This window comes from Gorilla gorilla, chromosome 2 (genome assembly GCF_029281585.2).
Source record: "Gorilla gorilla gorilla isolate KB3781 chromosome 2, NHGRI_mGorGor1-v2.1_pri, whole genome shotgun sequence".
NCBI classification, from domain to species: domain Eukaryota; kingdom Metazoa; phylum Chordata; class Mammalia; order Primates; family Hominidae; genus Gorilla; species Gorilla gorilla.
Window position 1 is genome coordinate 175,822,947 of NC_086017.1, and position 18,294 is coordinate 175,841,240.

An 18,294-nucleotide genomic window follows, 5' to 3' on the forward strand; every position below is an offset into this window, starting at 1 on the left:
TAGATTTCTGCCTATCACACATGGATATCTTGATAAGGCTGGAAACCTATATGTCTAGGTTTTACTTCACCCATGCAGGTGCACAATAAAATCAATTCTGAGATTTTATCCTCCTCAGGATTCTTCAAGGAGATGAGAATCCTGCTAATCTGCACAACTTTATTATCCTCATCTTGTAGGAAATCTGTACCCTCTCTCTTTCTCTTATGCTTCCTCAAACATAATATTCTCAGTGAGGTGAGACTACCACAAATGACTGTTAGAGACAGGTCTTTAGTTGCCTTGGGTTTTATAAGTTCTAAATTCCCACGCCACCCATTTACTTGAGACAAGAAAATAGAAAAATTCTGGCTACATTTCTGTAATACGAAAGTAGAAGGAAAGCAAATACAAATTAATATCTCAAAAATTATCTCACGATATTGGAAAAGTAGTGTTTGGACGTTATTAATTTTTTATTGAAATTGATCTGAAATTATTGCTTTATTGACAGAAGACTAAATCTTAAAGTAAAATATGGAATACCCAGAACGAAAAAAGTAGATGAAAGCAAAAAAGTTCTTAAAAAATTAAAAAAAGGGTTAGGTGCTTGTAATAGCTGTGACAGTTGCCATAGCAAAGTATCACAAATTATATGGTTTAAACAGCAGAAATTTGTCTCACAATTCAGGATGCTGGAAGTCTGAGATCAAGATGCTGGCAGCGCCATGCTCTCTCTGAAGGCACTAAGGAAAGGTCTGTTCCAGGCCATTCTCCTAGCTTCTGGTAGCTCCTTGGCTTTTCTATGCAAAACTCCAGTCTTCACATGGTATTCTGCCTGTGTGTCAGTCTTTGTGTCCAAACTGCACCTGTTTATGAGGACACCAGTCATATTGGATTAAGATTTACCCTGCAGAGCTCATTTTAATTTGATTACCTCTATAATGACCTATCTCAAAATATGGTCACATTCTTAGTACTGGGGGTTAGGACTCAAATTTTACCTTTTTGTGATGGACACAATTCAATCCATAAAATTGATTTTCTTTACGCTTAATACGGACATGTTATATTTGCAATAGTTACTTTTGTGTCACTCTGAATGTTTCCCATAAAGAGCATTATGTTTGGAGTTCAAAAATTTGGGTTCGATTTTAAGTTCTGCTACTTATCTCCAATATTCAAATTATCTCATGATTGACAGGAAGGTGGAACCAGGGGGGATAGTGAAGAAAGCTGAGCATAAAGCAGACCCTCTGCAAGCTCCTGGCTTGCTCTCTCTTCCAATGCTCTTCCGGTATAACAAGACAACTAAATAACATATTCCTGCAGTTGGAGTCTGTAGGGGACCCCAAAGAGAGCTGGAGCCAAAATAAAGCCAAATAAAACCATGTTTTCTAGAAAAAAGTGTAATAATGGGTTCGTGTGTGTGTGTGTGTGTGTGTGTGTGTTGTGGTTTTAGAATAAGTGAAATCCTCATGGATTAGAATACTGTTTTTCTCTTCAAGTTTAACTGAAATTGGTTTTTAAAAATCTATGCAATGCATTTTTTTTGAGTGGCAGTGAGCCTTCTAAGGAGAGCTAGTAAATCCACTAATAGTGGAAAAGGGGACCTCTCTGTGCTGCTTGCTACTTGCTAAATACAAGATGCTAATTGTCCCAGGTTTTCAATCCATTAGCTCCACAATCTGCCCTGGTACTCCCCTCCATCATCATTCTCTACTTAGAGTGTTGAGAACATTTGCTTATTGTTCCCCTTTCCTCCAATCTTATCCCTCCTGAAAAATGATACACAGTGAGGCCAGAGTTATGTGGCAAAATTATAAGCATGGGCACTTCTTAATCTAATTACTATTTTCTTTAAGTAGCTATGGACCCATCCATTTTGCAACTATATTCATACAGTTTTTCTTTCTAGAATGGCACAGCCTCAGCCGTGTGCAGTGGCTCATGCATATAATCCCAGCACTTTGGGAGGTTGAGGTGGGCAGATCACAAGGTCAGGAGTTAGAGACCAGCCTGGCCAATATTGCGAAATCCTGTCTCTACTAAAAATACAAAAATTAGCTGGGCATGGTGGCGGGCTCCTGTAATCCTGGCTACTCTGAAGGCTGAGGCAGAAGAATCGTTTGAACCTGGGAGGCGGAGGTTGCAGTGAGCCGAGATCAAGCCTCTGCACTCCAGCCTGGGCAAAAGAGTGAGACTCTGTCTCAAAAATAAAAATAAAAATAAAAATAAATAAAAAAGCCACAGCCCCTTTCTGTCTGTATACATCTATACAATAATAAAGATTCAACTCAAAAGCCAGCTTTTTTCCCCAAAGCTTTCTTTGAATTCTGCAGGCAAGTTTAGAAGTTTATTTTTCAAATGTTGCCATAAAACCATTTAATTGTTACAATGTTTTGTCTAGGGCACACACGAATCTGGATTCGAGAGGCCTAGAGCTTGTCTGGAGTCTATGAACCATTTGGGAGCTAACTTGAATCTAACCCATAATTGGAGTTTAGGCACATACAGACTTGCTTAATATACGTAAAGAATACAAAGAACATAAGACAGTGACTCTGCTGTCTTTCCTTCATATTGCATAGTACACATTGCTGTAAACAGAAGTTTTACTTTGTAGAGTAGCACAAATCCCTTTCAGTCAACCTTATCTCCATCAACATGCCATGGTGCTTACAATTCCCTGTATTTGATTTTCTTCAGTAGAGCCTTGTCTCCAGAAATCCTGTTGAAAGATATACAAATTTTCTGAGAAACTGTACATTTCCAATTATGTTTATATGTATCTCCTCTCCATCACTCTTCTTCCACTAATGATGCTAAAGCTTTATTCATACACCACTCATGGTTTATGAAGTATCTCTCCACCGACTTTATTAAATGCTGATGATACTATAAGAGTTATTTTCTTAGAACTCTTATGAACACTTCAATTCTATGCTTGTCGTCAAATATTTTCCAATATTCTACTGGGCAGAACCCAAATCTCTTTTGAATTCATACCTGTATAACCTACATTGGAGCTATACCAAATAGTTACTTTAAAAAAAAAGACTTGTTCTTCAGTTATTAAAGGATGCTTCAGAATCATGCGAGAGGCATGTTAAACACAGATTGCTGGTCCCCACTCCTAGAGTTTCTCATTTAGTAGTTCTGGGCTGGGTCCAAGAATGTGCTTTCTAACAAGCTACTATGTGATGCTGATGCCCCTGATTCTGGGAGCACAAATTTGAGAATCCTTTCTCTCAATATTTAGATCCCATTTATTTATTCTTGATAAGTTTTTAACATTGCTTTTCCTTCTATTTAGTTTTTCTTTTTTTAAATATGTTAAATGGCACTTTCCTGAAAATAGGAAGTGTTTTCCAGAAAAAAAATTTTCTTTCCTTTACAAATACACCTTTATAAAAAAGCATTTTGAGACATATTTGTTTGTCCTTCAATAACACACACATCTTAAAAAACATTTTGAGAGATATTATTATAATAATCATTTGATAGTTTTCCTATTTGTTGTTTTTATATGTCTTTTACATCTTGCTAGATATCTTTTAGGCAATTAATCCCTAGAAGCCATCTTGTATCTGGCACACAGCAGACATACCATATCACTAAATGTACGAATAAATGTTTGGATGGGAGATAAAATTATAGATAGATAGATAGATAGATAGATAATCTGACAGTAGCCCTTTAGCATCATTTAGGATGGATTAATTTATCACAACTTCTAGCATAGAATATAAATATCCAAGAAACAGAAAATCTTCCAATTTTGGAGGAAGATAAAATAATAATTCTGAACAAAAAGGGTTGGTTGGTCAAGGATAGCCTGAGTACAAGCCCTAAGACATAAAAGTCAGAAAGATACTGGTAGGACATGAGCCCACAGGGAAAGGCATTTGAAAGGGGGATAAAGGGTAAATAAAGATATACCTTCCACCGCCTGTCAATATGTAGCTGTTGCACTTTAGTCAGGCAGTGTGAAAATACCGTCAAAAGCTTCAGAAAGCAGAATTTTTCCAGATCTCCTCTCTCTTTCTGAGTTGGGATACCCCTTTTATATTTAAACCATAAGTATCGAGCTCTCATCATCTTACTCATTGTTTCAGATTCAACTCGTCTTCAAATAGACTATAACTTGAATGACTCAGACCTGAAAATGGAAGAGATTTCCACTCAAAATATTTTCTAGTCTTACCATTTATAGTAGATTGGCAAATTAGCAGAATGTGATAATTGATCATGTAGGGGAAATTATTCTAGATGACAAAAACAGACATTTATTTATTTTAAAATTTAACTTGAAAATATGGGCTGCTTATGCTTCATATTCATAATAGTTATCAATAAATCATTGAGAAATGTAGTCCATATAAAAATTTATATGGATTTATTTCTTACATTCAAACGATGTGGTAACAAAACAATTACTTAACTTTCTTCAGTTACTCTTGTCTGTTACTCTAACATTTCTAATATTTTCCTCAGGCTGGTGGTGGTGATAAAAAAAAATATATATATAGCATTGAAGACAATGTATTCCACTCCTAGCCACATCTGCTACTTTGACAACTGAATTTAGAATTTTTTTTTTTTTTTTCTGAGACGAAGTTTCGCTCTTGTTGTCCAGGCCTGGAGTGCAATGGCGCGGTCTCAGCTCACTGCAACCTCCGCCTCCTGGCTTCAAGCAATTCTCCCGCCTGAGCCTCCCCAGTAGCTGGGATTACAGGCATGCACCACCACACCCGGCTAATTTTGTATTTTTATTAGAGATGGGGTTTCTCCGTGTTGGTCAGGCTAGTCTCGAATTCCCAACCTCAGGTGATCCGCTCGCCTCAGCCTCCCAAAGTGCTGGGATTACAGCCATGAGCCACCACGCCCGGCCAAGACATTTTTTAAAACTTCCTTTTAAAAATTATGGATTTATTTCACATGCATTGTTCTACACCGGATCAACTCAAAAATAGTCACATAAAATTTCCTAGGAGATCAGTAACAAAATCTAGGTCATTTTCTGAGCATATATTTTAAAAATAGAGGAAGCTAAAAAAGACCAGAATCAGAAGAAACTGTCTCAAAGAATTAATTTACGTATATAATAAAAGGTTTTCTGCCTCATATTTAACCAGAACTTTTTCTTGACTTCTCTCTCCCTCTCTCTAATACATATATATAAAGAAATATATATATATATTTATTCATATATAAAAATACATACCTATATGGATACAATAATATTTTTATAGTCTTTTATAAAAAAATTTATATGGATAAGAGGTAAAAATAGTCTTTTATTTCACTTACTATGCAAAACATTAATAACTTGCTGGGCATCATTCTACTAAAACAGAAAATATGGTTGACCAATAACTATTATTGTGATACTGTGTGTGTGTGTGTGCATGCATCTGTTGTGATGGAGCAATGATAATTCAAAAACTCTTTTAGAAGCCACAGGACAAACTGGATTTAGAAAAACAGTGAGATTCCCATTTTAGGATTGGACTAGTCTTACATTTCAGAAATAAATCCAATTTAATCATGGTGTACTATTTTTGCTTTATACATTTTTGGATACATTTTGCTAATATTTACCTGATAGGTTTCCCTAACCGTAACCCTAATCCTAATCCCTGTAGGTTTCCCTAAATCTATGAATATGATGAGTTTTGCCTAAAATTCTCTTTTTTCATGATAGTAACTTTCTATTTTTGCTCCACTATTACTCTAATAATGATTATAATTGTATTAAAACAATGTTTCTAAAGTTTCATTGAACAAACGAAGAAACAAAAATCTATCCCTCACAATTTTTTTCAGTTTTGTTTATCTTGAGGAGATGTGTTGGTGGTAGTTCATTTTGAAGTATAGAATTAATATATGCTAAAGAGTTTTTGATGCACTACTGTTTAACTATCTTTTAAGATTTTTTATTTATCTTCTTGTTAATGTAGGTAAGTTCTAATCTATCCAATTCTATTTTCTCTTTGAAATGGAAGATGAGGTTATATACTGGTAAAGAATGTGAGAGAGGGCTGATGGGATCACAATTTTAAGAAAATTTTAGACCTGGAGACTGTTAAGTAGAAACTATAAAAAATTGTCAAAATAATTTTTAAAAGTAGGGTATTTCAAACCAGAGTTTAAGGTTCAGTAGAAGATGGAAATCTCAAATTTATTTTTTCACCTCAATGTATGTTTGTGAGAATTTCCCAGAAGTGTTCAGCTGCTCCAAATACAGACTGACAAGATAGAACAAGGACTAACATGAAATTGTTTGTATTTCGTGTAGTGCATATGAAGGAATAAGCTGAGATAAAAAATGCATTTAGTAAGGTGCATAAGTGCATGAATCTCAATTATAATATTTAATTTTTAAAATAAATATACACCCAAGCACCACTATCCAGGTCAATATTCAGAACATCTTAATGACCCAGAAAGTCCTGCCATGCCCCCTTCCAGTTCACCTCCAATCCAGCAGTAATGACTGTTCCGATTTCTATCATCATTGATTAGGTCTATAATTTCTTGAACTTTATATAATGAAATCATATATTATATATTCTTTAGTGTTTGGCTGATTTTTCTCCACAAAATATCTATCAGATTTTGTACTAGTAGTTTGTTTTCTATGCTGTGGAATGATCCATTATATGAATATATATCTATTTATCATTTACTAATTGATGAATGGAGTTGTGCTTGTTGAATTCTGTGGAAAGCACGTGCTAAGACAGAATTTGGTGTGCAAAAGCTGAAATAGAGAATAACACCTGTAAGGAATAGGAGGAAAAGTCACTGGATTGCAAGGTAGACTAATTAATATCTTAGCCAGCCTTCTGGGAAGACTCAAAGCAAAAATTGCCCAGTAGAATGGGCTCTTAGTAATTCATTAATTGGGGGTTGCTCCCAAAAGTTGGTGACCTCAGCTACTATTCCCTTGCTCATACATTGGCTGAAAGCTGCTCAAAGAAGACCTCAGATACCACCACATTGCTCACTCAATTTCCACAGGCCATCCTGATAAGACCATGAAATAAGCCCAAAAAGTAGGTTAGATTCTAAAAATTAGGCAGCAAGTTTTTTTTGTTGTTGAAGTTGAACCCAAACAGTGCATCTCTATTTCAGCCGAAAGGTTTTTTTTCTAGTATTTGACAATTATGAAAAAAGCTGAAATGAGCATTCTTGTAAATGGCTTTGACTCTAATAAGTGATTTCTCAGAAAAATATGTGAGTTTTAGGTTAGCTGTATTTTCTCTTTAGGAGATACCATCAATTTGCAAAATGTTAAGAGCAATTTACCTAAACACAAGCAAAATAGAAGTACCTGTTGTTTTCTATTCTCATCACCTCTTAGTTTGTTCAGTCTTGTTCCTTTATACCACCACAATGTCTTTATCCATTTACTGATGGCATTTGAGTGAGTTTATTTTTGCATCTTCCATAATTATGCAGGCGTATATCTGCTGGTTTGCATGGTATGTATAAGTTTAAATTTTTAAGAAACTATAAAACCATTTTTCACTTTGCTTATTTATTTCACATTTTAAGTAGAAAGGTAAAAAAAAATCCAGTTGCTCCACATTTTTGCTAAAACTCTATAGGATCATTATAATTTTACTCAGTCCATTGGGTGAGTTGTAGCATCTCACTGTAATTTACATTTGAATTTTCCTAATGAATAGTGAAGTTGAGCATTTTCTCTTGTATTCATTGGCCATTTATATATATTCTTTGATGAAATATCCATCAAAACCCTTAATCATCTTGTTAATCAGAATGTTAGATTTCTTATTACTGAGTTGTGAAAGTTTTATACATTTGAAATGAAATCCTTTTGCCAGGTTTTTTTTTTTTTGAAGTATTTACTCCAATCTATAGCTTGCCTTTTTATTGTCATAGCAATTTTATTTGTTAATGTATGTACAATTTTTTAAGCTTTGATAAAGTTACTGATTCAGTACATAATTCATACTGTCTATTTTATATAGCTTTGTAAAATACAAAGTACTCAGATTTTTTTCAATGCTTCATTTTAAATGGCTTTAGTTGTAGTTCTTACATTTGAATCTATGATTTATTTTCAGTAGATTTTTGTACATTGTATGAGGTTAGAGACAAAGTGGTTTGTTTTATGGCATTACTATACGATTTTTCCACCACTGCTTGTTGAGAAGGTTGTTTTTTCTTGATTGAATTGCATTGGCAACTTTATAAATAATTAATTGACCACATATATGTGGTTAAATTTCAGGGCTCATCTTTCATTGCTCTATCTTTCTTTGCACCAATATTCCAGTGTCTTGATTATTTACAATAAGTCTTAAAATCAGGTAGTATAGTTCCCCAATATATTTTTTACAAAGTCATTTTGGTTATTCCCAGTCTTTAAATTTCCACATAAATTTTAGAATTCTCTTGTCACTTCCAAGAAAATAAATCCTGCTTGATTTTCTGCAAATAAAATATATGACAGTAAATAGAACCTCAGAGCAAAAGCCAATTCTGTACTCAGTTCCGTAGGAAACAAATGCACATTCCCCAGAATCCACACTTCACTCTTACGACATGTATAATAAACTTCACATCATCCTATAGTTATATTAGGATGGAAAGTGGTATTTGGTAGCTGGAAACCCTGCTCAAATAATTCTTTAATTGATGACCCAAATATTTATATATAGCCCATGTCAAAAAGCCTAATTAAAATAATATAACAGAATGTGAAAAGAAAATAAGGAAATAATAATAAATAAAGTATAATTTACTCAAAATGTCTGAGGTAATAAAGTGAAGACTAAAAGACCTAATGATCATCATTTGCATTAAATGATGTAAAGTGAGATTAAGAGAAACATTACTGATTTCCAGAATCAATTTCCTTAATAAAAATGGTGCGAGATTTTTGTCTATAGAAGCGTTTTCTTTCTATTTTGCTTCTGTTATTTGCCATCAGTTACATATCTCTAAACACATATTGAATGTCCTACCTCTAGTCCACCCCCTTTATATTTCTGAGCAGCCAAGCACCTATATTTCGTAAACCTAAACTTTATTCTTACCACTTGATTAGTTTCTCCAGCGAAGCCAACACGCATGCAGGAACCCCGCAGATCCTGTGGTTATTGTTATGTTATCTGTAGACAGCCTCTCCACAGGGGCTGCCGTATCTCTGCCAGTCCCATGCCTCTGCCACTTATTCCTACTGATTTTCCTGCCAAGTTCAGTGCTCTGAAAAAAAGAATAACCAGCTATGAGCAACACGTTCTTTTTCTGCAGACTGACAGGGCTGTGCTTTAATCTCCTCTTGTGTCTCATAACAGAAGCTTTTATAACAGTTTTTGCTAACTGTCAGACTACTGTAAGCCACTGCTTATGATACAGTGAGGGGGAGAAGAATTTAGAATTATTTACATTTAGTTGACAAGAAGGATGTTGGAAATGAAACATACATATGGTAAGACAGTAGGTTATGCTTTAGAATTGGTATTCTGAATGGAATGTTTTTCCTTAAAAATGCACACATATAGAAGTTTTCCCTGTATTTAAGGAACACAAATATGGCTTACTTCATAAAGTGGAAAGATGGGTTCTAAATGAAATTAATCCTGGATATTTTAAAGAAAATCTGTATAACATAATTTAAATAAACCATCCTTCTACTCTAGGCCTGACTCCAGCATTTCACTAGCCATCTTACTCTTCTCATTTATTATAATGTGAGCTGAGAAAACCATCTTCTTAAGTAGGTAGAATTTGATTATGGGAAGGTTACTGAAATAGGTTTAGTACGATATAAAATGTAGAATACAATAATTATTTGTTTATGTATTTTTCAACTTCACTAGAGTTTCCGGGAAGGAGAATCTGTGACTGGCCTGTGAATCTATCCAGTCTAAATATAGTATATAGCATCTGCTAGGCACTCATTAGTTTATAGTTACTAATACAGTAGTCTGGCTCTACACTACACTACACTATACCACACTATACTACACCATGCTACACTAATTTTGAGAACTTACCACTGAACCTCCCAGACATCAATTTCTTCAGTAAAATGAGTTGGAGCTAGATTAAATGTTACACATTATATATATCTATACTACTTAGCCTCTATGAGTTCATAATAATTGTACTTTAAAAAAATCGAGTTCACATAAAATCTGAATTTTAGGAATGTCTCAATTATCTTTTTTTACATAATAAACAACCCTAAAGTTTAGTGATTTTGATAGTGTAGGATATGAGGCCAGGGTAGCTTCTAAAGTCTAGATGTAAGATTGGGAGCCCTGCTGGTGCCATTGACTGGGTGTTTGATTTTCTTCTGTGTAGGCATCTCCACTTAGCTGTTTTGGCTGTTTCATATAATGGTGGAGGGGTTCCAAAAGGAAACCCTGTAAGAGAACAGACCCTAAGTGCCAGCACTTATCATTTACTGATGCTTCACTTGCATCACCCTTAAAGATATCCCACTGGCCAAAGCTAGTCACATGGTCAATTCCAGAAATTCTGTGGAAAGAGATTTCACAATGGCATGAATAACAGAAAGTGCGGTTAATTAGAGGGCATCAAAGTCAGTCTGCTGTAAATATTTTTGGGTAATCTGAAATCTCTGCTTAAACCACATAGCAGCTGATTTCCTTATGAGCCATGAATTTTCCCAATTCTATTGTCTTCTCCCAGCCCAGTACAGTTGTCCCTTGAAGTATACAGGTTTGAACTGCATGGGTTCACTTATACATGGATTCTAATCAACCAAAATTAGACAGAAAATACAGTATTTGTGGATGCTAAACGCTATATATGAAGGGCAAACTTTCACATACACATTTTCAATAGGGCCAACTGAAGGACTTGAGTATACTATTTTGGTATACATGGAGGTCCTGGAACCAATCCCCCATGTGTGCTAAGGGAGGACTATAATTAATTGCCCTGTATACATTGAAGTTGCCTGTCCTTATATTAAATGATTGCTATGCCTCTTGTTATTTGTTTCTGGGACTATATTAGAAGACTTTTGATAAGGTCTAAAAAGTAGGCTGTGAAAATAACTTTTAAAAAAATTTGACATATAATGTATTCAAATGCTTTAAAGTCTCTTAATGCTTATCTTTATCAAAACATTTCTATTAATAGTATTAGGTACTTACAGCTTTAAAAGAGTTCACTTGATTTAAATCTTTGCCAGAGAATTACTTGTACATGTCCTAAAAACAGTGTAGTAATTTAGGTATGCATAATTTCCTGTGATTTATTTCCTTAAATTCAACATGTCCATCTACATATTCCAATAGGACTAAATCAAAATATAAAGTTCAATTGAAAATTTATTTTTTCAATGTGTATATTTTGCAAGCATTTTTTATATGAATGTACTTACTCAATTTTTGGCATATAGTCAACATGCGTAACCTCACATTGTAAAAAGAGTGTAAATATATATATATAATTAAAATAATTATATAAGTTTAAGTGATCACTACTTTGCCATTTTTATTGTTTGGCTTTGCCCTTGTGCCTACTCCTCTTTTAACTTGTGGACTATGTATAGTCATCACATATGTCACAATAATTTTCACGTGAAAAAGGAGCATGAGTTCTGTCTTTCTTGTGTCTCTTCTTTTGGGGCAAAAAATACTTTTTCAGAGGATAATCGGTGCACTTCACCTTAATTTTGATTGCCAATAAATGGTCTGCATTGCTATTCTTAAACTAGGTATTAGCAAAGATAAAGAGAAAAATATTACATTAGTAACTTAGATTAATCATTTGAGATGGAATAGGTCTTGAAGAATCAACCACCATGAATATTATAACAGAATAGCTATTTTTTTGCAAGTTACCCATATACAATTTTAATTATATGATCTGATGCATTTTGGGATGGGAGCTAGCTTTGTGTAACAGAAAGAATGGGGAACGAAGAGTCAGAAATACTGAGTTCTAACCACTCCTCTGCTTCATCATGTTCACGCTTTTATTTAAATCCTTTATAAAGAAATATGTTTTTAATTCATGAGTGCTTTTAAAATATTAGATAACAATGTACTTGTATATTGCTTAATATCCCAAACAGGAATGAAGTAGCTCCCATAATCAGATACATTAGTATTTCAGTAGGAAAAGCTATGAATTGTTATGCTAAGAGGAATTAAAATACAGTAAGTTACATCATGTTAGTTGATGGTAGAAATTATCACCTGATATGTTATTTTAAAATCTCATTTCAGATTATTTTTTGTTTCAGATTTTTGAATTATGGATCATATATTTTGGATCTATAACTAGATATAATGTTTGGTATCACTCAGGTTCCTTCCAGATAAATGTATGTGTATGAATTACATAATTTCTAAGTTTCTTTACAAAACCGATACCCTATGAATCCTTGATCTAATAAAAAGCACATGCAACTATCTGTTTTATGTCATTTGCTTTATAATAGATATGAAACCCACAAGCAACATTTCCATAGATAGGCTACACAAATGTCTCACACAGAAGACAATTCTCAGGGCTTGTCTTACCTCTTCTTCTTAATGTCACCCTTTTGGTCTAGGTATGGCTCAAGATAAGAGTGAGGAGACTTCTGATTTGGATAACAGTTTTACCTTTGATAAAAGATTAAAACAGCATCACTAAAATTAAGAAAAGTTCAAGTAGGTGAAATTTGTATTTTCCTCTATCTTAGTTTCCTTTCTCTCCTGTCCATCTCCAAGTGGCCTATCTTTTGTGTTTCTCAAAACCTTGATACATTATGCCCTCCACCAGAGAGCCCCATATTCCAAAGGCAGCACCTATGCCTTCCTCTGCTCTCTTTGAAATGCACTCTTTTCAGTAACTATCTGTAATTTCAGATAGGTGAACTTACAGGCATCTGGAGTGAGGTGGTCCTGGGGGAAGTTAACTTAGAAGATCAGGAAATGTATTGAGGCTGTTTTGAAAATTCCTGAGTTTAATATCCATTAGCATGCAAGATGGCACTGGATTGGTAAGAAGAATGGGGGTTGGTAATCCCACCCTTTCTCCTTATGAGCTTTTGATACAATACTCAAAGTCCATGTTTATGCATTGCATTTTTTTCTCAATGAAAGAGCATGGAGAGAAAGCAAAACAAAACAAACAAACAAAAAACAAAACAGAATATGCAAGTGGACATAAGATGATTGTCACCACCAAAGCAAATGTGCTTCTTAATTTCCCAAAACTTTGAAAACATCAAAGGGTAGACACAGGTCAGAGGAAACTTCCATTTGCATTTCTCTGAGACTTAGGGGGCCAACTGGCCTCAGAAAAAGAAATGCTACGAAATGGAACTTATTTGTGTATTTTTTTGGACTCACTAAATTCCTATGTCTGGTCCTCACTCAGCCCTGCAAGTCCAGAAATCTGATATTTCAGAACAAAGAAAATGTACCTATCTATCATCCTTATCCTAACCATCAAATACTACACACACAGGGATGAGCACTTAAGAACAAGTATGACAATTTGTCAATTTAATTTTCTTTCAGCAGAAAGTCAAATTATAACCAGAGTACCAGTTTCATAACTTATAATAGCAAAGCGAAGCAATTATTTGCAGAGAAGCACATGTATCCCCTTGTTCAGAGCATTTTCTTTCCTTAAGACAAATTGTGTGAGAGGCTAAACTCTCAAAAAAAAAATTTGTGAGAAGGGAATCAGAATATGTCATAAGATGGCATTCAGCTTTGTGTCCCAGCTGTGGTGGTTTAAAACACATTAAAAACCAAGGAAATCATATATTCAGTCAAGACTTGTATCCTGGTCAGGGCTAAAAGTTACCATCAACACTGACCTCTACAAGTCACTTTTTCTATGATTCCAGGACAGAACAATCATCCTTTCATCTTTATATAAGTCCATTGATGAACTTACTTTGAATTATTTTGGTACTGAGAAGCAGTCTGTTTCTTGGGAGACACTGCTTTTCTCTGTTCTAATTCATGTGTTAATTTTAATGTTATGCAATGAGGATAACATTTATTAACTAAGGGTGCCCAGAGTCTCACTCCTCATTACCCATGAGAATATTATACAGATATACTAATCTTTACTTTTGTTTTCAAGGTTGAATAAGGTGAAATTCTATCAATTTTTATTTTTACACACAATTAAGAACTGTTGATTAACACAGTAACCCAGTTGTCTCCTTATGCCTCTTTGTTCTTTCAAAAAAGACTCAAACTTCTTAAATCCTCTGAGAAGTCAATAACCCTCTGTGAATTCCCAGGAGTTAAAATAATGAGGTAACTTCAGGCTCGTACATACTTATTCCACTTATTTTTTCTTCTTTATTCAATATCTTTCAACAGTGATTTTAACTCTAACGCTAATATTATCCTGAACATGGATCCCAACCTCATATCTGATTGTTTTATAAAAATAAACAAAATCAAGTCAGACAAAAAAGGAAGGATGGAAGGAAGAAACAAAGGGAAAAAGAAAGGAAGAAAAGCCAACCTTTTTGTGACTATATTAAATATATTGTGGAGAGAATCGTTATTTCAACATTAACCTTTGTAAACGTCTTATCAAACAATCTTGTTCTCTCTCTGTGTGTGTGTGTGTGTGTGTGTGTGCCATTGTTATTAAAACAATACGTGTTTCTAGTTTTGTAAGATGAATGACATTGGCTTATAAAGAGAAACAGCAATCCCTTATACAAACTCTCCTTATTCCTGATTGTTGTTCGCCAAATCTATTTTCACCTCCTAGTCATTTTCTCTGGTATTTAGGTCCACATTTTTAAGTAATTTGCATCTCTCCGTTAATTTTTCAGTTTTAAAGCTAACCTTTGTATATGAAAGTTACTATAGAAGATAAGGATTTAATGTCCTTAAACCTACTCCACTCATTCCCGTTTTCATATGAACAGAAAATGCACAGGCCTCCTCCCATCCTCCTAGTCTATTCATATGTTGTTTTTCTTAAATTGATATCTAGTGTTTATTAATGTTATGAACATATAGTTCAATATATGTTTATATTATGAGCATATTGTTCACTATACATATTACTATATATAGTAATACTTCTATAATATGTAATATAAATATGTTTATTTACTTTTTATTATTCACACTTGAGCTACCTAGTTTACTAAGATTATGTTACTGTAAAACTTTTAGATTTACATAAAAAATTAATAATGACATCACTTTTCACTTTTGTTAGAAAAGTGGTTCTTAGGAACCACTTCTTGGTTCCTATTGCTAACTCATTCCCAATTTTTCTAACAAAACTGAAAATACATATTATTACTTGATTCTGTATGCACCAGTTGCCTTACAGGACAACTCCACAACTGTTATTATGAAACCTGTTCTGTTTTGGATATTTGTCCCCTCCAAATCTCGTGTTTAAATGTGATTCCCAATGTTGGAGCTAGAACCTAGTGGGAGGTGTTTAGGTCATAGGGGTATATCCCTCATGAATGGCTTGCTGTTCTCACCAAGGTAATGAGTGAGTTCTGGCTCTCTCAAGCCACAGTAGAGCTGGTTGTTTAAAAGTATGTGGCACCCCTCCCCCAACTCACTCTTCCTTCTTTCCTTCCTCCCTCTCACTATATAATGCCTACTCCCATTCACTTTCTGCCATGAGTGGAAACCCCCTGAAGCTCTCACCAGAAGCAGAAGCTGGCACCATGCTGCTTGTACAGCCTGCAGAACTGTGAGCAAAATGTTCCACTTTTCTTTCTAAATTACCAAACCTCAGATATTCCTTTATAGCAACAAAAACAGACTAACACAGAATCCTTCTCTTCTTCCTGGGAATTATTTATGTGTTCTTCCTGGGTTGAATTATTCATTCCCTGCATTCCATTTTCTTTCTCTTTTGGTGTATTCCCTGATTTTGATGAAGCATAAATTTCAATGTTTTTCCAAGAAAGAATGAATGGGAAATACATTGAGAAAATATTTTGCATGTCTGAAAATGTCTTTACTTTCACATTTTGATAATAATTTTTCTTCATGTAGATCCTGATCAAAGAACATTTGTCTCAGAATTTAAATATATTTCCATGACATCTTCTACCTTCCAGTTCTGCTACGTAACCACCTAGTGCCATCTTGATCCTCAATATTCTGTATGAGACTCAATTGTTTCTTTCTGGAGTATTTTGTTTCCTTTTTCTCACCAATGTTCTGAAATTTCAGAATTATACATTTTGTTGTGGGTTTCTTTAAATTCATTGCATTGGGCACTCAGTGAAATGTCATAATTTAGACACTATATCCTTCAGTTTCAGGATAGTTTTATTATTTCTTTGATAATTTTCTCTCCTCCATTTTCCTTGTTTGCTTTTTTTACTGGACATTTCATTATATGAATGTTTGCTTTCTTAGATTAACCCTATTAAAATATTTTTTCACTGTGTTTTTTCTCTTCTGTCTCATAGATTAGAGGATTTTTTGTTGGTTATTTTTTGCTTTATTGTCTTGAAGTTTTTTGCTTTATTTTGTTTTTGGTAATTTTTCTTCTGCCTTTTGCATTGACTTCATTTCTTCCTAGATCCTCTTTCTTGCTTGCAAGTTTATCCTGTGATGCCCACTAAAGAACAACACACTAAAATGCTCATTATCAGACCTCTTCATATGTGAGTAGATTTCTTCTTAATGTGATTTTGATGCAAACCAATTAATTTTCTGCCACTCTTTGTTTTCCCTGGTTGTATAATCCTGAATGCCAGCATTGTGGGATACAAGAAGGTGAAGGGTGAAGGAAGTCTCACCATTAACTACTCAGATTTTCACTTAACCTTCCTCTTTCCAGTATAGCATCTCACTCCTTGGTCTCAGCTTGCCTGATATGTCAAGCACAGAAAGCAAAGCTCCAGTTTTACACTGAGGAAGGACCAAACTGCCCTGCAAAAGATAGGGTGATTTGTGGTTCAAATCAGGATTGTTTCTTGTTTGTTTTACCCTACAGACTAGCCCTTGTCTTTCTCCAATTTGTCAGTTACCATTTGTCCATCCCATTCTATAGACTCCAAAATTGTCATCTCAGCTTTATCTTCACTCTCATTCTCTTTGTTGCGCAGTGTACACCCACACACACACATATGTATACACACACATATATACACACACACATATATATATAATACACACACATACATATTGTGTTAGTTTGTTCTTCCATTGCTATAAATAAATACCTGAGACTGGGTAATCTGTAAAGAAAACAGGTTTTATTTTGGCTCACATTTCTGCAGGCTATACATGAAGCATAGTGTTGAAATCAGCTTGTAGTGAGGGTCTCATGAAGCTTACTATCATGGTGGAAGTTGAAGTGGGGACCAGCACATCACATGACAAGTGAGGGAACAAGAAAGGGAAGGGGGAGGTTTCAGACTCCTTTAAACAATCAAATCTCCCATAAATTAATTGAGCAAAAACTCACTCATCACTAAGGGGATGGTGCCAAGCCATTCATGACGGATCTGCCCCCGTGATCCAATACCTCCCACTAGGCCCCACCTCCAACTTAGGGATCATGTTTCAACATGAGATTTGGACTGGACATGCATCCAAACCATATTATTGCACCCTTAGTTCTCCAGATGCTTTTCTCACATTGCAAAACACAATTATCTCTCCCAATAGTTCCACACAAAGTCTTAAATGTTTTCAACATGAAGACAAAAGTATTAAGTCTCATCTGAGACTCATCACCTCCCACCTATGATCCTGTGAAAGCAAAAACAGTTATTTGCTCCCAAGGTACAATGGTAGTACAAGCATTGGGTAAATATTCTCATTTGAAAAAGGAAAAAATGGCCAAAATAACGAGGCAGTAGGCCCCATGCAAGTGTAAAACCCAGCAGGGTAGATATTAAACCTTAAAGCTACAAAATAATCTCCCTTAACTTTATGTCCTGCATCTAGGGCAGACTGGTGCAAGGAGTGGCTTCCCAAGGGCTTGGGCAGCTCCACTGCTGTGGTTCTGCAGCAGGCAGAACTGGCTGTGGTCACCGGGTGTAGCTGAATGCCTGCAGCTTTTCCAGGCCCAGGATGCAAGCTACCAGTGGCTCTATCATTCTTGGGTCTGAAGGGTAGAGGCCCCTTACCACAGCTCCACTAGACAGTGACCCCCTTAGGGACACTATGTGAAGGCTCCAATCCCACATTTCCCTTTAACATTGTTCTAGAAGGGTTTCTGTGTGAGGGAAGGCTTCTGTCTAGGCACCCAGCCTTTCCAATGCCTCCTCTGACATCTAGGGGGAAGCTGCCAAGCCTCCTTTGCAGTTGCATTCTGTGAGCTTCTAGACTT

At 35.0% G+C, this 18,294-nt stretch overlaps 1 long non-coding RNA gene across 1 annotated transcript in view; it reads right to left on the reverse strand.

The window, feature by feature from the left end:
• Positions 1 to 460: 460 nt before the first annotated feature.
• LOC109026243 (uncharacterized) overlaps positions 461 to 18,294 on the reverse strand; it is a 109,678-nt gene continuing 91,844 nt past the window's right edge. The window contains exons 2-4 of the long non-coding RNA XR_002005203.4: positions 9,054 to 9,222; positions 3,922 to 4,141; positions 461 to 848 (exon numbers count right to left, since the gene is read on the reverse strand). This is a non-coding gene — a long non-coding RNA (uncharacterized lncRNA). The remainder of the gene's footprint in view (positions 849 to 3,921; positions 4,142 to 9,053; positions 9,223 to 18,294) is intronic.